This window comes from Cherax quadricarinatus, chromosome 28, assembly GCF_038502225.1.
Source record: "Cherax quadricarinatus isolate ZL_2023a chromosome 28, ASM3850222v1, whole genome shotgun sequence".
Lineage (NCBI taxonomy): Eukaryota > Metazoa > Arthropoda > Malacostraca > Decapoda > Parastacidae > Cherax > Cherax quadricarinatus.
The window spans coordinates 21532309-21538308 of record NC_091319.1 but is presented as its reverse complement, the minus strand read 5'-3'; positions in this window follow the sequence as shown (position 1 = coordinate 21538308).

The window sequence follows — 6000 nt, the reverse complement described above, 5'->3', positions numbered from 1 at the left end:
AAACACCGATGGAATTTTGATGAGCTGGAGAGAGGAGACAGCGGAGAAGAAAGTGATTACATAGCGGGAACGCTTCACTCTGGTGGTCCCAAGGCGATAATTGCAGTGATGTATAACCCACCACAGAACAGCAGGAGGCCAAGGCAAGAGTATGACGAGAGCAATAGAGCGATGGTTGACACACTGGCTGCAGTGGCGAGAAGAGCTCATGCATGCAGGGCAAAGCTTCTGATCATGGGTGACTTTAACCACAAGGAGATCGAATGGGAGAACTTGGAGCCACATGGGGGCCAAGATACATGGAGGGCTAAGATGATGGAGGTGGTACTGGAAAACTTCATGTACCAACACGTAAGGGACACTACAAGAGAGAGAGGAGAGGATGAACCAGCAAGACTGGACTTAGTATTCACCTTGAGTAGTGCAGATATTGAGGACATCACATATGAAAGACCCCTTGGGGCCAGCGATCATGTGGTTTTGAGCTTCGAATACACAGTAGAGCTACAAGTGGAGGGGAAAGCAGGAAGGCCAGGACAAATGAAACCAAACTACAGGAAAGGGGACTACACAGGAATGAGGAACTTCCTGAATGAGGTTCATTGGGACAGAGAACTGGCAGGGAAGCCAGTTAATGAGATGATGGAATATGTAGCAACAATGTGCAAGGAGGCTGAGGAGAGGTTTGTACCCAAGGGTAACATGAATAATGAAAAAGCCAGGAAGAGCCCATGGTTCACCCAAAGATGCAAGGAGGCAAAAACCAAGTGTGCTAGGGAATGGAAGAAATATAGAAGGCAAAGGACCCAGGAGAATAAGGAGAGCAGTTGTAGAGCCAGAAACGAATATGCACAGATAAGAAGGGAGGCCCAAAGTCAATATGAAAACGACATAGCAGCAAAAGCCAAATCTGTTATACAGCCACATCAGGAAGAAAACAACCGTCAAGGACCAGGTAATCAGGCTAAGGAACGAAGGAGGAGAGACAACAAGAAATGACCGTGAAGTATGTGAGGAACTCAACAAGAGATTCAAAGAACTGTTCACAGAGGAGACAGAAGGGGTTTCAGAAAGACGGAGAGGTGGGGTACACCACCATGTGCTGGACACAGTACACACAACCGAGGAAGAAGTGAAGAGGCTTCTGAGTGAGCTAGATATCTCAAAGGCAATGGGGCCAGATAACATCTCTCCATGGGTCCTGAGAGAGGGAGCAGAGGCGCTATGTGTACCCCTAACAACAATATTCAATACATCTATCGAAACAGGGAGATTGCCTGAGGCATGGAAGACAGCAAATGTGGTCCCAATCTTTAAAAAAGGAGACAGACATGAAGCACTAAACTACAGACCAGTGTCACTGACATGTATAGCATGCAAAATCATGGAAAAGATTGTCAGGAGAAGAATGGTGGAACATCTAGAAAGGAATGATCTCATCACCAGCAGCCAACATGGTTTCAGAGACGGGAAATCCTGTGTCACAAACTTACTGGAGTTCTATGACATGGTGACAGCAGTAAGACAAGAGAGAGAGGGGTGGGTGGATTGCATTTTCTTGGACTGCAAGAAGGCGTTTGACACAGTACCACACAAGAGATTAGTGCAAAAACTGGAGGACCAAGCAGGGATAACAGGGAAGGCACTGCAATGGATCAGGGAATACTTGTCAGGAAGACAGCAGCGAGTAATGGTACGTGGCGAGGTGTCAGAGTGGGCACCTGTGACCAGCGGGGTCCCACAGGGGTCAGTCCTAGGACCAGTGCTGTTTCTGGTATTTGTGAACGACATGACGGAAGGAATAAACTCCGAGGTGTCCCTGTTTGCAGATGACGTGAAGTTGATGAGAAGAGTTCATTCGATCGAAGACCAGGCAGAAATACAAAGGGATCTGGACAGGCTGCAGACCTGGTCCAGCAACTGGCTCCTGGAGTTCAATCCCACCAAGTGCAAAGTCATGAGGATTGGGGAAGGGCAAAGAAGACCGCAGACGGAGTACAGTCTAGGGGGCCAGAGACTACAAACATCACTCAAGGAAAAAGATCTTGGGGTGAGTATAACACCAGGCATATCTCCTGAAGTGCACATCAACCAAATAACTGCCGCAGCATATGGGCGCCTGGCATACCTCAGAACAGCATTCCGACATCTTAATAAGGAATCGTTCAGGACCCTGTACACCGTGTACGTTAGGCACATACTGCAGTATGCGGCACCAGTTTGGAACCCACACCTAGCCAAGCATGTAAAGAAACTACAGAAAGTGCAAAGGTTTGCAACAACACTAGTCCTAGAGTTAAGAGGTATGTCCTATGAGGAGAGGTTAAGGGAAATCAACCTGACGACACTGGAGGACAGGAGAGATAGGGGGGACATGATAACGACTTACAAAATACTGAGAGGAATTGACAAGGTGGACAAAGACAGGATGTTCCAGAGATTGGACACAGCAACACGGGGACACAGTTGGAAGCTGAAGACACAGATGAATCAAAGGGATGTTAGGAAGTATTTCTTCAGCCACAGAGTAGTCAGGAAGTGGAATAGTTTGGGAAGTGATGTAGTGGAGGCAGGATCCATACATAGCTTTAAGCAGAGGTACGATAAAGCTTATGGTTCAGGAAGAGTGACCTAGTAGCGACCAGTGAAGAGGCGGGGCCAGGAGCTTGGACTCGACCCCTGCAACCTCTGTAGTGGAGGAAAGGCGGGGTACGGGTCGGCCTTGGAAAGGTTGGAGGGAAGAGGTAAAGGAGGTTTTGTGTGCGAGGGGCTTGAACTTCTAGCAAGCATTTGTGAGCGTATTTGATAGAAGTGAATGGAGACAAATGGTTTTTAATACTTGACGTGCTGTTGGAGTGTGAGCAAAGTAACATTTATAAAGGGATACAGGGAAACTGGCAGGACGGGCTTGAGTCCTGGAGATGGGAAGTACAGTGTCTGCACTCTGAAGGAGGGGTGTTAATGTTGCAGTTTTATAACTGTAGCATAAAGCACCCTTCTGGCAAGACAGTGATGGAGTGAATGATGGTGAAAGTTTTTCTCTTTTGGGCCACCCTGCCTTGGTGGGAATCGGCCGAGGTGTCAATAAAAACATATATATATATATATATATATATATATATATATATATATATATATATATATATATATATATATATATATATATATATATATATATATATATGGACCCTCGAATTTAGTAGTCCCTTTTCTGTAAGCAAAACTATTGTTATTCTCTATAAAATGTATTTTTTGTTAATGTTTCCCATGAGAAATAATGTAAATCCAATTAAACCATTCCAGACACCCAAAAATATTAACAAAAAATTAATTTTATAGAGAATAATATTAGTTTTGCATACAGAAAAGGGACTACTAAATTCGAGGGTCCACTTATATATATATATATATATATATATATATATATATATATATATATATATATATATATATATATATATATATATATATATATATATATATATATATAATATATATATATGCAAAACAACCAATCTGAAAAATAGAGAAATTCCAAGCGCTTTCGTGACTACTCACATTATCAAGGAACTATGAAAGTAAAGCATACAAGGATGCTATATAAGGGGTCAGGCCAGCACCTCACTATCAGATCCCACAACGGTTAAACACCTGACGCGCGCCGACCCAACTTGGATAGGTCCTTTGCACAACTCACCCCACAAACTATTCTACCCAAGAAAATTTAAAAATTATTTGTCCAGTGTATTATTAAATTCTTCCCAAATTCTATTAATTATAAATGGATCTGTCACAGCTGCTCTTTGCTGATGACACTGTGCTCTTGGGAGGTTCTGAAGAGAAGTTGCAGAGATTGGTGGATGAATTTGGTAGGGTGTGCAAAAGAAGAAAATTAAAGGTGAATACAGGAAAGAGTAAGGTTATGAGGATAACAAAAAGATTAGGTGATGAAAGATTGAATATCAGATTGGAGGGAGAGAGTATGGAGGAGGTGAATGTATTCAGATATTTGGGAGTGGACGTGTCAGCGGATGGGTCTATGAAAGATGAGGTGAATCATAGAATTGATGAGGGGAAAAGAGTGAGTGGTGCACTTAGGAGTCTGTGGAGACAAAGAACTTTGTCCTTGAAGGCAAAGAGGGGAATGTATGAGAGTATAGTTTTACCAACGCTCTTATATGGGTGTGAGGCATGGGTGATGAATGTTGCAGCGAGGAGAAGGCTGGAGGCAGTGGAGATGTCATGTCTGAGGGCAATGTGTGGTGTGAATATAATGCAGAGAATTCGTAGTTTGGAAGTTAGGAGGAGGTGCGGGATTACCAAAACTGTTGTCCAGAGGGCTGAGGAAGGGTTGTTGAGGTGGTTCGGACATGTAGAGAGAATGGAGCGAAACAGAATGACTTCAAGAGTGTATCAGTCTGTAGTGGAAGGAAGGCGGGGTAGGGGTCGGCCTAGGAAAGGTTGGAGGGAGGGGGTAAAGGAGGTTTTGTGTGCGAGGGGCTTGGACTTCCAGCAGGCATGCGTGAGCGTGTTTGATAGGAGTGAATGGAGACAAATGGTTTTTAATACTTGACGTGCTGTTGGAGTGTAAGCAAAGTAACATTTATGAAGGGGTTCAGGGAAACCGGCAGGCCGGACTTGAGTCCTGGAGATGGGAAGTACAGTGCCTGCACTCTGAAGGAGGGGTGTTAATGTTGCAGTTTAAAAACTGTAGTGTAAAGCACCCTTCTGGCAAGACAGTGATGGAGTGAATGATGGTGAAAGTTTTTCTTTTTCGGTCCACCCTGCCCTGGTGGGAATCGGCCAGTGTGATAATAATAATATTAAATATATATATATATATATATATATATATATATATATATATATATATATATATATATATATATATATATATATATATATATATGTCGTGCCGAATAGGCAGAACTTGCGATCTTGGCTTAAATAGCAACGTTCATCTTGCCATATAGGACAAGTGAAAATTTGTGTATGCAATAATTTCGCAAAAATCATTCTGAACCTAACGAAAAAAATATATTTAATTGTGTTTGTTTAGTATTAAATTATTGTAAACGTATTTAAAATATATTAGTAGGATAAGGCTAAAATAAATAAGTTTTCTAAAATAAATAAGTTTTCTAAGATTCTTCTGGAGCAAAATTAAAAATTTTTGCATTAACATTAATGAAAAAAATATATCTTTAAACGTATAAGAGAAAATTTTAGAAAGGACTTAATTTTAAATGAGTTCTTGCTAATTGACCAGTTTTACATATTCGGCACGACACACACACACACAAATATATATATATATATATATATATATATATATATATATATATATATATATATATATATATATATATATATATATATATATATATATATATATATATATATATATATATACAGAAAATGGCAGTTGTTGCAGCTCATCAATACTTTCGCATCAGTGAAATTCACTTTATGATTGACTGTAGTTATGTGTATCAATACTTGGTTAATAATTTAAGTGACAGTGCGTACAGTCGACATTCAAGATCATTGGTTTCCCCGGTGTAACGCTGAGCACAACCTGCGCATGTAATCTCCCATCATTAACCTGAGCGCCCTGTGAACACCTTCCTTTAACAAGTCTTGATGGTATTCTAACCTCTGAAGACAAAATTTCGTTTGCAGTTGTAAGTTCATCCAAGGAAGGAAACTTTCATTTCTAAAGTTTTTCTTTTCATTAGCCACATAAATGATCACCTCTGGCCGAGAAATGAACAAATTTTTAGTAAAACCTAACTTAGATAATGTGTTGTAAATATAGGTATTTTTCTATTCTGAGAACTATGAAACGTATACTAGTTACTGTAATAATTACTGTAAAGTAACACCTCAACTTCCTCAAGGCTGAGGGACTGATCACATCATCTTTACCTCCATGTATAATCTCCTCTGTATGTGAATGACGAAACCCACCGTGTAAGCGAAACTATACCAATATGTTGG